Below are 15,377 nucleotides of genomic sequence, written 5' to 3' on the forward strand. Positions count from 1 at the left end.
CGCGTATCGTTACTTAAGTCACTTAAACAAACCACCAATGTATAAAGTTCATGTTTAAACCAACCATCAAATGTTCTTGTATAAACCAATGTCAAATGTTTAAAAGTCAAAATGTAGTCATGTAATGTGTAACCAAAGTTACGTATGGTAAGTAAAATGTGTATACTTAAACCAAATGTAGAAATGTACAAAAGAAAGTATTTTGAATATATAAAAAAGTTACGTTTTGCAAAGTAAATGCATGTTTTACCGATACAAACATTTATGTGGTAAGTTAACGCATACATTCAAGCCTTGAGACAGACAGATAACCCTAAGTCAAGGTTATCAAAAGAAATGTTTTCGGATTCAGTCATTCCTTACATCCAAACAAACCTAGGATGTCTGGAACGGGATTCGTCAATGAATGTATATAAGTCCCGTACATCCAAACAAACCTAGGTTGTCAGGAACGGGATTTGTCAAGTCCTATGGTACCATTACTTACTACCGAGCGGCGTAGCTAATGTTAATGAATGTTTATAAGTCCCGTATGTACAAACCAAATGTTATACCAAAAGTAAACATGTTATATGAAAAAAATGTACTAAGTATGCTAACTTAACATACAAAGAAGAAAAAGTCATGTAATTCAATGTGCTAGCATGCTCAGTCGACATACATAGCAGAAAATGTAATGTAAAACAATGTGCTAATATGCCAAGTAAACATATATAGCAAAATAATGCAATGTAAATCAATGTGCTACCATGCCAAGTAAACATACATAGCAAAACATAATGAAATCATATACTAATGAACATAGCAAGCATATGATATGAAAACATGAAAAGCATGAAAGTAACAAGTAGGCACATGTGTTTCACCCCAAAATGTTTGGAAAACAGTAAAAGAGGGGACTATGTACTCACTTGAGATTGCTCAATAGACTTTAGATATCCACCAAGCAAAGCTAGAAGATCACGGATTCAAATGGCACCTAATATAGGTATCTACATTAATAAACGGACCTATTCGGAGGATCGGGTAGTATGAGGGTTTGTAAACCAATAAGTGTGGGAACTTATGTAATATGGTTTGACAAAGCCTACATACTAAAACGTAACCAAACCTAAGTGCTTTTGCCCCGTTACGACCCATTTAGGTAACTTATGCTACTTTAACGCGTCGTTCGCGTAAAACGCGTTCGGAACGCCTAACTAGTCCTATGACAAGCAAGATATGCCTTAACATGTTTAATATTGTTGCCAAATCAGTTTAGATGTCAAAAATTATGTTACATACGCTTAAAATGAATTTTGGCATGAAAAGGGCATTTTGGTAATTTTCCTAAGGCATAAGAACTACTTATCATACAACTACTTAAACGACGTGACCATAAGGTATAACCTCGGAAGGTTATTCCCTATACAACTATGGTCACCTAAAGTGTTTGGTCGGATCCTAAAGATCGACCAAATGGGTCGGGTTCGAAAGCATAAGCGATGGTTTAGATCGCTTACCTTTACGACCCTAGACAAGCACAATTCTAAAAATGACGAGCTAAACATGCTATAACATGTTTAGTTAAGTTAGAAAACAGGTTTGGTATCGAAACAAACGGTTTTGATACCCTAGAGTAGTTTGGTTACAAAATACGCGAGAAAACGCATTTTGGCCGAAACTACGACTCGTCACTGAGCCTAGATAACGTGGTGATCAGTAGGTATAGTCACTAGGGACTATAACCATCGTGATTACGCTCACGTTATGAAGTTCAAACGAACTTCGCGTTGACCATAAACTGGTCAATGCAGAAAGTCAAACGCAGTTTGACTTTAACGCTAAAACGAACGATAAACGTGAAAGAATATTTACAGAAGGTCCCCGCAAGATTTGACCTGATTCACTCTCAGGTAGGAAGCATATACTTCCACTTAGAGAGTGTAGAATCAGATTCAAATGTGAGGAAATGGGAGAAATGGGTGGGGGTATTTATAGGTGTAGTAGAACCGTTAAGATCGTTCCTCGTTATCCGAGATTCAATCCTAGCCGTACACATCGAGCCCATAGTTTTAGAAAACCAGGGGAGCCCCAAAACCATCCCATAGACTCAACAAAACCATGTGCAAGGGTGGGTAACACCTGGAAATGGCTGGAATGCATTTTCTGCTGTCTGGGCTTGCTTACGGACCATAAGCAGGTCCATACGGTCCGTAAGAACCCTACAGACCAGTATAATTTCAGTTTTGGCAGTTTAGGTCCCTGTGCGCGTATGGTCGTGTTTTGGCACTTCTAACACCCGTCAAACCCATTTTTAAGCTCCCTAAGGATGTTAAAGTATGGGGAACATGAAACATGCTCAAAAAAATGTCGGATGTCGGTTCGTTTGGCCGTACGATCGCGTTATTCGGTAAATTACGACGGAATGCGCACGAACGCGAAAAACGATCCAAATTGCGCGACGAGTGGATTTTTGACAAGCCAATCACTAAAACATAATATTTTAATGATTACATAAAATTTTTGGGTGACCAGATGTATTCAGAACGTAAGTTATGCGCGAAAATGCAAACTTATGCACTTTTGACGCTTTTAGTCCCTGAATGAGCATAAAGTTTATTTTAGCACACTGAACCCCTCAAAGCCTATTTCTAAGCTATGTAAAGGATTTTTAGGGTGTGTTTAACTTATGATCATGTTCCGGAATGTTCGTTATAGTTCAGATTGGCATACTTTCGCAGTTTGTCAATTTTAGTCCCTGTAAGCGAATAAACTTGATTTTGCCATACCAAAGCCTTCAAAACTTATTTATAAGTTATGCAAGGTTATTTAAGGTATGCTAAGCAATAATTGATGTTCCAGAGTATTTGTCGCGTTAAACTGAGTACGTTCACGCACTAGTTTGCGTATAATTCTCCAGAAAGCGATATAGAGTTTAAAATCGAATAAAAGTCAAAACATGAAAATCATCAAACATAAAAAAACAAATATTGGGATCAAATAACTTCATTTCATTGATAACTGAATTTTTTACAATGATTACATGTCACACCCTCAAATTACCACCTAGGGAGTGTCCCTGTTAGGTGTGTGACTACTAGCAATGAGCCACTAATTACATTGAATCACAAGTTGTAATAAAGTTCCATCAATTAAGTAATAACAATTCCAATCATAAGTTATTCAAAATCACAAGTTCAGTGGAAGCATTAAATTATCATAAGGTAAATACGAATTCAATCATAATATATAATTATTTGACAAATAATCCCGTTGGTATGACCATGACCACTCTTACTCTCCAGCCAGCAAGCTCCTGTTTCAATCACCTAACGACCTGCGAGCATGTAACAAGTGTATCAGACAAAGCTGGCGAGTCCACAGTTTAAGAAAACGTTTGTTACCAGATGAATGTAAAACAGTTCGATAACCAATGCAAGTAATATTGTTAATATCCCAATTCCGAACAAGACGGCTCCTGAATTACATGACTGCCCTTTCCCACGTACTCCTATCCAGTACTGGGCCCGACTAGGTCATTAGTTCACATCCGTCCTCTCTAGGAGCGGTGTGAGGGTGCCAAACCTAAGTAGCACTACCAACTAATACCCGTTACCCTCCAGATAACAAAATAAGGGACATACAAGAATGATAGGTGAGAATATTAACCAATATACCCGTTTTTACCTAAAAGACTTATCCCTCCACGGGATACCCACTGACTGTCCCCAACAACTGAGACGCATGCTCGAATGTAGTGAACTCACCTTAGAGTGCTCGGTAAGATTTATTACTTCTATACTTTAAGTATTAAACCCGCTACACGCGACCTATTGTATAGTAAACGTAAGTACACATACGTCGCATCATGCAATGTCCTAGTGTTTCTAACAACTCAAGGTTTTTAAGAAGTCCAAGTTAACAAGCTGTCATATCATACATATACGTAATGTTATATATTTTTATGCCTGTTGACACATTTCGGCCACGAACACATAATCATGTATTAACATTGTGCACACAAATATAAATACAGGCAACACACTGCTCCTTTCATACTTGCACCCTGGGTCGGCCCAATGCTAGCAGGGTCGGTCCAATTACTCTACTGATGTGCGGCCCAAATTTAGTAGATTGGATTAATTGTATTCAGCAATTCATGTGTGACCCAACCCAATTCTTGATTCACATATTAGTAATATAATCCGAACAATTTGTCTGCTTCAATTGATTACCCATCATGTTATCATTTCATGGCACAGAAGAATTCTTATATCATCATTATCATTCTTAGTCCCATGTGCACCACATTATAATATGTATGTTGTCTAAAAGTTTAGCCGCCATTTTCACCTAGTTTCGGTTACATACACACAACATCATCGCAATTTTTTTTAATATCCATGCAATGCCTACTGACCCTTTATTAAAATAACCACATGGTTTGGTAAGAACTCACATGGCCGCCATGTTCATAATCAAATTATTGAGTTTTGTGCAGCCATGTAATTCCAATTCGATTGGACCCTTAAAACCGATTAATATGATTAAGCCCCACTACTGTTACATCAACATATCACTTTGACTTCATATCCACACATACATCGATGACAAGAGCCACTAATCATGCAATTCATGTCCAAATCATTAACATATTCCTAAACATATATGTGAAACCATCACTTTTATCATATAAATCGGAGCTTATTAATTCCATTCATCAATCAATTGCATTTGATCTAACAACAGTTTCTTCACATCTTGATCTTGGCTAACAGTTATGTGAACAATACAATTCTATACGCATGCTACTGACGGCCCTAGATCCTCGGCCTATATGAAATTTACTTAATCACCACAATCATCGATCATATATTGTCACCTAATGTGACAACTGTGTTCTGTAATCTCTGTACGATGTAAAACAATGGTGATTATCAATAAAACAATGTGCTTTAGTGTTAATATATGTGTATTTGTGTTTGACAATTTTACAATTTGATTCGATTTCGACTTCAAACTTTAAATCACTTTCTGGAAGGTTATACGAAACTGGTGCTTAAACGCAATCAGTTTAACGCGACCTACATTCCGGAACTGTGACGTAAGCCAAACATACCCTAAATATCCCTTACATTACTTAGAAATAAGTTTCGAAGGATTCGGTATGGCGAAAACATGTTTATTTGAACTAAAGAACTAATTACGACAAAACTGCGAAACGAACGTTGGTGACCGCCCGGATAATATTTAAATCCCACAAATATTTTGTTATGATTAAAATCTTATTTTAATCAGGTTCGTGTTGAAAAATAAATTAAAACGCTTAAAAACGTTATTTTCCAAGTTTAAGCACGTACCACGTGTTTCTGCCCGACACAGTGCTTTTACTGCGAAACGCGGACAACGCAGCCAGTCTTGGCAAAATATTTTGGCGAGTTTGTTTTTATAGAATAATAAAAATAAATTGGAACGCCATAAATCGGGATTTAAACGCTAGATAAAATACCCGGTACCCGATTAAACACCTACTTCTATCTTATTTACCATCAAAATTACACATGGACCCCCTCCCCCCTTCTAATTTACGGTCACAATATATGTGTGGCCCCACCAAATACTTTGCTAGATCTTGCAAATATTCTATTTGATCTTGTATGGCCAATGGTCTTTGCATGCAATCTCTTAAGATCCTCCATATCTTATAAATCTCTACAAAAATCTTAGCAAGATCAAATTCAATCTTCATTACTCTCTCTCCTCTCTCCCAACCGTCCCACCTCTCTCTCTCTACATTCATCACCTTCAAACTTTGTGCTTGAGAATTCATCACCATTTCAAGCTAAATTCAAGTTAGTATGAAGATCTAAAGGGGTTTCCAAGGTGCATTCAAGTAATTTCAAGCTTTCTATCATCAAAATCTCATCCCATAACCTATTTGAATCTTGAAGGTATAACACTAATGTTAAAATCATACTTTTGATTCTTGGTTGTTCTTGATGATTTGAAGTTTCTCTTGAATCTTGGGATTTTCACTAAACTTGAAATCTAAAAGAAATGGGTCTTGAAACAAATAAAAAATGGTGGTGATATATATATATATGTATAACCGTACATATATATATGTGTGTATGAGTCATGAAGTTTGACTTCTTGTTAAGTACTTGTTTATGTTGTTGCATGTTCTTGAATAATAGGTTAAATGCACGTGATTGATGATCTAAGTATGATATGTTAAATTCCTAAACACATCAGCAAATAAATCCGAATATATCATATATTTGATGCATTTAGATTAACATAAAATGTTGATGTTATGATAGTATGATTTAGGCACTTGTACATGAAGGAATATGTCGATTTAAAGCTCAAGAGATGATGAAAAATGGTTATATGACAAAAACTGTTTTAGATCAGGTTACAAGCACTAAAAATAACATTATTTGTTGTAATATAATGGCATAAAACTTTGACATAGGTTTGGTAGCATTGCATGTTGTACATATAGCTTAAAAAGTGATAAAATATGTGAAATTTGCATGATTTATATGCTTTATTTAAGACCTGCACTATTGTGAGTATAACCATTATTTTATTCAGTAAATAACATGGGTTGTGTCAAAATTTCAAATCGTTTCGATTTGGGATGGTTCGGGTAACGTTTGATGCAAAACTATGCGGTAAAACGGTTAAAAATCGCCTTTTCGGGGGATTTTTATTAAACTGTTTTTGATCAGTAACCAAACTCATATTTTTGATATAAAAACAAGTATTTTAACTTATACTAAGTTTACTTGGTGTTCGGTTAGTCATACGTGACTTCCGACGCTCAAAAATGTTACCGAAACCCTAAAATAAGTGTTTTTCGACATAACTATAATGGGTTGTTCATGAGTAAATTTAATGTGTCACAATGTGCTATGTGTTTTACAATATGTGTATGATGATGTGTTAGTGTTGACAATATTATGCGTATTACGTTTGAGTATATGTATATATACAAATACACCAAAATAATCAAAAATAATAACTTTTCGAGAAAACTCAAAGTTATATGAAAATTCTAAGTATCGAAGAAACTTCGGTATTTATGTGAATTTTGATTATTAAAAATCAACCTTACTTTATTTAGGAGGCATAAACAATTTGAGGGATTGTGTTAACATTTAAAAACACACCCAAGGTGAGTACATAGTCCCCTCTTTTACTGTTTTCAATTGTTTTGGGGTGATTCATATGTACAAAGCGAATTTCAAAGTTTAAACGATGATTTCAAAAACGATTAAGGTGGTTTATACAAATCTAATAACGATTTCGATAAGGTGTACACGACTTGTTGGTTGTAATTACATAACGAATGACATTCATTAACATTGATCAAGCCGACCAGTATTAGGTTATGGTACCACAGGATCTGACAAATCCCGTTATTGCACTACACCCATGGTTATGTGTGGGGGTTGTGGGTAACGACTGAATCTGATAATTTTTAACTTACCCTTTGGAGGTTTGTTAATGCGAAAACGAGTTGTGTGACAACTCGAGTTTCTGATTTTCACTTTCGCACTTGATGCGTGTTGACTTTGACTGTTTAGTTGTTTGTATTGTGAATTGGAAGTTGTACGTGTTGTGTTTTAATGAAACGATTGTCATTTGGCCTATATGTGATTACTTGCTGTGGTAGAAAATAATGTTAGGATTATTATTAAAACACTTAGTCTAGATCGGAACATGTCATACAGTTCGAAGGATTCGAAGGACCACGAAGGATGACCTTCGATTCGAAGACCTCGAAACATATCCTTCGAGCACGAAACATATCCTTCGAGCACGAAACATATCCTTCGAGCACGAAACATATCCTTCGATATGTTTCGGCCCAGTCTTTCCAATGGGCTTGGCCCATTACTGTGATACGTATATATAAGGATGCATGTAAACTGATGGTTATTTTCTAAGAAAAACCCTAGTTCCTTTGTGTGTGTGCGACGGCAAAGCAGACTTAGTCCCTGTTCGAAGGATTTTATTTCCGCAACCCCGATTTCCGGTTAGTGTGTGATGTTGTTTATGATGTATGATTTCATGATTGATCAATGGTCTTGCAATATGTTGTTTATATGTTGTCATGAATCGGATAAGCTAGGTTTAGCAAATATAATTGGATTGAATAGTCATGATTACTAGGATGTTGTTGTTGATCGGTTAGCAAATCGGTCAAACTTGTTTGATTAATCGGCCGGATTGTTTGTATACGAATTGGATATGTATGTTAATCAGGTTGATAATCGGCTAAATATGGTAATCGGACATGTTCATGTAATCGACACCTATGTGTAAGTTGGATAGTTTAAATAATCTTGTTATTCAGATTAGGGTTCTTGATAAACATGGGAATTATGCTTGTTTGATCTGGTTGATGTTAACTGATTTGTGATATTGGTGTTAATTGATAATCACAGCAAAACTTGGAAACTTGTAACGTAACTGATATCCATCGAAAGATATCAGTTACTCGAAACATGGTAGTAACCGAAAGATACCGAAAGATACTAGATGTTCGAAACATAGTGTTGACCGAAGGATAGCAATGACCGAATGATAACATTAAGTTCGAAACATAACATTCTGTTCGAAAGATAGCTATGATACCTGTTAGTCGAAAGATCTCTAATGTGTCGAAAGATGACCATGAATTGAATGATAGCTGATGTTCTACTGTGAAATAATACGTGTTGTGTCGATATGCAAACTGACTGTTATGTGAACATTAAATTGCATGCGTATCGTTGTGAACATGAACTGATTTGTTATACGTGCATACGATAGGACGTGAATAAATTACTTGTGAGTGCATAACCTAGCATACCGAGCAAACCAAGGTGAGTTCACACAGCCAAGGCATGGGTTCCCAGGGTGGGAATGGGTTGGATGATTACTTGTGCATACTTTGATACTGTAACGAACGATTAAACTGTTGATGCTTACGAACTACTCAACTGCCTTCGCACCCACCCTGGTCGGTAAAGACTATGGTCGCGAACGAACTGATAAATTGCCTTCGCACACACCCTGGTCGGTAAAGACTATGGTCGCGAACTAACGAACCTAATCTTCGCACACATGCCTGGGAGGCCGCGATGGAACTGATACGATATGAAACTTAACTGAACGAACGCACTATTACCCAAACTAAACTATAAAATGTGAACTCGCTCAACTAGTTTGTTGATTATCTGCTGCATGCCTTGCAGGACCTTAGGTACATATTGGAGCTTGCACAAGGAAGGAGCAGGTCGTTGTGGGGCTTGGATCTTGATCATCTTATTGAACACTTTTGATATTTGACATTTATTTGCTATGAGTTTTACAATAATACGTTTCCGCTAAACAATGACAACTTACTTATGTTTTGGAAACACCTTTCATATGGAATTGGTTTGGTTTATATTGCATTTACTTTTACTTTATACAATGTTCTGTATGATTGGTGGCTTGATCCTGGTCAGTCACGCTCCCAAGCGGTGATACTCCGCGTGTGGATTTTGGGGGTGTGACAGATTGGTATCAGAGCCATTGGTTATAGAGAACTTGGTTTTAATATGGGAAAAACGTTTTTATTAAAACCAGACTATAACCAGAACAGTGCTCTCAATGATCCACAACGACGCTTCGCTCCACGTGCAAGACTCAACTTCCTAGGTAATAAGGTTTATGTTTATTGCCTACATGCTAGAATTTGCATAGAACTTTGCTCGTAGTATGCTTACATTACCTTGCTCACAACTTGACATTGCATGAGAATACTTATGTGCTTACACTCTTCTGTCATCGCACTATTCGCGAACCTTTCTCACTTATGTTGCCTTTGATGTGAAGATCAATGGCCGCACGAATTACCATGACTCAAGCCCAGCTAGAGGCTCTCGTTGCTGCGGCAGTTGCAGCCGCCCAAGCAGGTAGTACACCCTGCAGTATAGACACTAGGATCTTTAGATCCTACATTAATTCTCGTACTTAACTTTGCCCTATTCGTACACAATAGGTCAACCCGCTCAGCAACAACCTGGGTGCACATTCAAGAATTTCATGGACTGTCGCCCTAGCTCGTTCAGTGGCACGGAGGGGGCAGTTGGACTCCTCCACTGGTTTGAAAAGCTCGAGTCGGTTTTTGAAATGTGTGAATGCCCTGAGGCTCGCAGGGTGAAGTTCGCCACTGGCACACTTGAAGGGATTGCGCTCACTTGGTGGAATGCACAAGTGCAGATCTTAGGGTTGGCAGCTGCTAACGCCACACCCTGGAATGAATTCAAAGAACTGATCAAGAGAGAATACTGCACTAGAGAAGACATTCACAAGTTGGAGGATGAGTTGTACAACTTGAAGATGGTGGGTTCAGAGATTGAAGCTTACACCAAGAGGTCGAACGAGTTGGCTGTGCTATGTCCAACCATGGTAGACCCACCATACAAGCGCATTGAGTTGTATCTCAAGGGGCTTGTACCAGAGATTCAGAGCCACGTTACCTCGGCTAACCTCAACAACATTCAGGAGATCCAGCGTCTCGCTCATCGCATCACTGATCAGGCAGTGGATCAGAATAAACTGCCAAAGCGTGTCGGCGCTACTGCTACAGCTGTTACTTCAGTCACTCCAACAGCTGCTACTTCTGCCACACCCAGCGAGAATAAAAGAAAGTGGGACGGGGATTCCAGCAGGGGATCAGCGTCTGTTCAGTCCCAAACTCAGCAACGTCGCACCAACGATTACCAGAGTCCGAGTCAGCAGTCATCGGGCAGTCAGGGACATAGTGGTTATAAGGGAAATCACCCGTGGTGTAACAGGTGCAACAAACACCACAGTGGAAGATGTCGCAGGAGTCAATGTCAAAGATGCCACAAGATGGGCCATGAGGCCAAAGATTGTAGAAGCGCGCGACCAGTGAATCAGAACCAGCAACTTCCACCGCCAGCTCCACAGAATCAGCAGCAGCAGCCACAGCGTGGAAACCGGGGGTGTTTCCAGTGTGGGGCTGAAGGTCACTACAAACGCGATTGCCCTCAGTTGAACCAGAATCGCAATAACAACAACAACCAGGGCAACGGGAATAACAACAATCAGGGTAATGGTAACAACAACAACGGCAATGAAGCTCGAGGTCGTGCTTTTGTGTTGGGTCGAGGAGATGCAGTGAATGATCCCAATGTGGTTATGGGTAAGTTTCTTCTCGACGATATTTATGTTACTGTTTTATTTGATTCGGGTGCTGATACAAGTTATATGTCACTGAAAATGGGTAAATTATTAAAACGTACACCAACACCCCTAGACACTAAACACGTCGTAGAACTAGCAAATGGTAAAAGTGTAGAAGCCACGCAGGTAGTCAAGGGTTGTAGTATTGTTCTAGCGGGTCAGACTTTCTCGATTGATCTCATACCCATAGTTTTGGGTAGTTTCGACGTCGTCATCGGTATGGATTGGTTATCCCAACATCATGCGGAGATCTTATGCAAAGAAAAAGTTATTCGTATTCCTCGCTCCAGTCAGGAACCTCTCGAAGTACAAGGTGACAAGAGTGGTGCTGTGGTTGGCATCATCTCTTACTTAAAGGCGCAGAAATGTTTACGAAAGGGACATACCGCCATTCTGGCACTTGTCACTGACGCATCAGCAAAGGAAAAGAAGCTGGAGGATATACCAGTTGTGCGTGATTTTCCTCAAGTGTTTCCTGAAGATTTACCTGGTTTACCTCCTCATCGTCAAGTTGAGTTTCAGATTGAATTAGCTCCAGGAGCAGCACCAATAGCCCGCGCACCGTATCGTTTAGCTCCAACCGAACTGGAAGAACTGTCGAAGCAGCTGCAAGAGCTCTTGGAAAAGGGCTTTATTCGTCCAAGCTCTTCGCCTTGGGGAGCTCCAGTGTTATTTGTGAAGAAGAAAGACGGTACGTTCAGAATGTGTATAGACTACCGTGAACTCAACAAGGTGACAGTGAAGAACCGTTATCCTCTTCCGCGCATCGACGACTTATTCGACCAGTTGCAAGGGTCGTGTTACTATTCCAAGATTGATTTAAGGTCAGGGTATCATCAGCTGAGAGTCCGGGATGAGGACGTCTCCAAAACCGCTTTCAGAACTCGCTACGGTCATTACGAGTTTTTTGTCATGCCATTCGGGCTTACAAACGCACCTGCAGTCTTCATGGATCTTATGAACAGGGTGTGCAAACCCTATCTCGACAAGTTTGTTATCGTTTTCATCGACGACATTTTGATTTACTCCAAGAGTCAGGAGGAGCACGAGCAGCACTTACGCCTTATCTTGGAACTTCTTCGAAAGGAGCAACTGTATGCAAAGTTTTCAAAATGCGACTTCTGGCTTCGTGAAGTCCACTTCTTAGGCCATGTGGTGAACAAGGATGGGATTCATGTCGATCCATCCAAGGTTGATTCGATCAGAAACTGGCCAGCACCACGTACACCAACAGAAATACGCCAATTCTTGGGTTTGGCGGGTTACTACAGGCGATTTATTAAAGACTTCTCCAAGATCGCGCAACCACTCACTATGCTTACACAGAAAGGTGTCGTTTACAGATGGGGTAATACGCAAGAGACCGCTTTCCAGTACTTAAAGGATAGGCTTTGCAGCGCACCTATTCTTTCATTGCCAGAGGGCACGGATGACTTCGTGGTCTATTGTGACGCATCGATACAGGGGCTTGGTTGTGTATTGATGCAACGTGATAAAGTGATAGCCTACGCTTCTCGGCAACTCAAGGTTCATGAACGGAACTACACGACGCACGATTTAGAGCTGGGAGCTGTTGTTTTCGCGCTTAAGATATGGCGACACTACCTGTACGGTACCAGGTGCACGATTTACACCGATCACAGGAGTCTCGAGCATATCCTTAAGCAAAAAGATTTGAATATGCGTCAACGAAGATGGGTTGAACTACTGAACGACTACGAATGTGCCATCAAGTATCATCCAGGGAAGGCCAATGTTGTGGCTGATGCCCTCAGTCGGAAAGACACTTTACCTAAGCGCGTGCGAGCGCTACAGCTTACCATTCAGTCCAGTCTTCCTGCACAGATACGAGCTGCTCAGATAGAAGCACTAAAACCGAAAACGTCAAGGCTGAAGCCTTGCGCGGTTCAAGGCAACAAATGGAACAAAAGGAAGACGGCGCCTACTATGTAACGGGGCGTATTTGGGTCCCACTTTATGGCGGCTTACGCGAACTTGTGATGGATGAAGCGCACAAGTCTCGCTACTCGGTACATCCAGGGTCGGATAAGATGTACCACGATATCAGAACAACTTACTGGTGGCCAAACATGAAAGCTCTTATCGCAACTTACGTCGGCAAGTGTTTAACTTGTGCAAGGGTTAAAATCGAGTACCAGAAACCATCAGGCCTACTTCAGCAACCAGAAATACCACAATGGAAATGGGAGCAAATTTCCATGGATTTTGTTACTGGCCTACCTAGATCCCAGCGTGGGAATGACACTATCTGGGTGGTCGTTGATCGGCTCACAAAGTCTGCTCACTTCTTGGCTATCAAAGAAAAGGATAAGTTTTCTACCCTAGCAGACATCTACATGAAAGAAGTTGTTTCGAGGCACGGAGTGCCCATCTCTATTATTTCGGATCGCGATGCACGATTCACGTCAGAACTTTGGCAAGCGATGCACAAATCTTTCGGCTCACGATTAGACATGAGCACAGCATATCATCCTCAGACGGATGGGCAGTCTGAGCGAACTATTCAAACTCTAGAAGACATGCTTCGAGCGTGTGTCATCGATTTCGGCAACGGCTGGGAAAAGCACCTCCCTTTGGTGGAGTTCTCGTACAATAACAGTTACCATACCAGCATTCAAGCCGCTCCATTCGAGGCATTGTACGGACGTAAATGCCGGTCACCTCTCTGTTGGGCAGAGGTGGGGGATAGTCAAATTACGGGTCCAGAGATTGTTGTGGACGCCACAGAAAAGATAGCACAGATACGGCAACGCATGGCGGCAGCACGCGACCGTCAGAAAGCCTACGCGGACAAGCGTAGAAAGCCATTGGAATTTGAGGTCGGGGACCGGGTTTTATTGAAAGTTTCACCCTGGAAGGGTGTGGTACGTTTTGGTAAACGGGGCAAACTCAATCCGCGGTACGTCGGACCGTTCGAAATCTTAGAAAAGATTGGCAAAGTAGCCTACAGATTAAACCTACCTCCTGAACTCGGTGCAGTTCACAATGTATTTCACGTGTCCAATCTGAAGAAATGCCTATCAGATGAGACCCTTATAGTTCCTTTTAAGGAACTCACTATCGACGAGCGGTTGCAGTTCGTCGAGGAACCAGTTGAAATCACGGACCGGGATGTTAAGGTCCTCAAACACAAGAGAATCCCTCTTGTTCGAGTTCGTTGGAACTCCCAGCGTGGCCCGGAGTATACATGGGAACGCGAAGACCAGATGAAAGAAAAGTATCCCCAGTTATTCGAAACCAATGCATCCACTTCTGAGGCTGAAGCTACTACTACTGAATTTCGGGACGAAATTCCAAATCAACGGGGGGATGATGTGACACCCCAGGAAAACCAGTGAACAACGTAACTTACCCAGCTTCCTCAGTGAGTGCGTACCAAATTTCGGGACGAAATTTCTTTTAAGTTGGGGATAATGTGACAACTCGAGTTTCTGATTTTCACTTTCGCACTTGATGCGTGTTGACTTTGACTGTTTAGTTGTTTGTATTGTGAATTGGAAGTTGTACGTGTTGTGTTTTAATGAAACGATTGTCATTTGGCCTATATGTGATTACTTGCTGTGGTAGAAAATAATGTTAGGATTATTATTAAAACACTTAGTCTAGATCGGAACATGTCATACAGTTCGAAGGATTCGAAGGACCACGAAGGATGACCTTCGATTCGAAGACCTCGAAACATATCCTTCGAGCACGAAACATATCCTTCGAGCACGAAACATATCCTTCGAGCACGAAACATATCCTTCGATATGTTTCGGCCCAGTCTTTCCAATGGGCTTGGCCCATTACTGTGATACGTATATATAAGGATGCATGTAAACTGATGGTTATTTTCTAAGAAAAACCCTAGTTCCTTTGTGTGTGTGCGACGGCAAAGCAGACTTAGTCCCTGTTCGAAGGATTTTATTTCCGCAACCCCGATTTCCGGTTAGTGTGTGATGTTGTTTATGATGTATGATTTCATGATTGATCAATGGTCTTGCAATATGTTGTTTATATGTTGTCATGAATCGGATAAGCTAGGTTTAGCAAATATAATTGGATTGAATAGTCATGATTACTAGGATGTTGTTGTTGATCGGTTAGCAAATCGGTCAAACTTGTTTGATTAATCGGCC

The sequence above is a fragment of the Helianthus annuus genome, chromosome 4 (assembly GCF_002127325.2).
Source record: "Helianthus annuus cultivar XRQ/B chromosome 4, HanXRQr2.0-SUNRISE, whole genome shotgun sequence".
Classification (NCBI taxonomy): domain Eukaryota; kingdom Viridiplantae; phylum Streptophyta; class Magnoliopsida; order Asterales; family Asteraceae; genus Helianthus; species Helianthus annuus.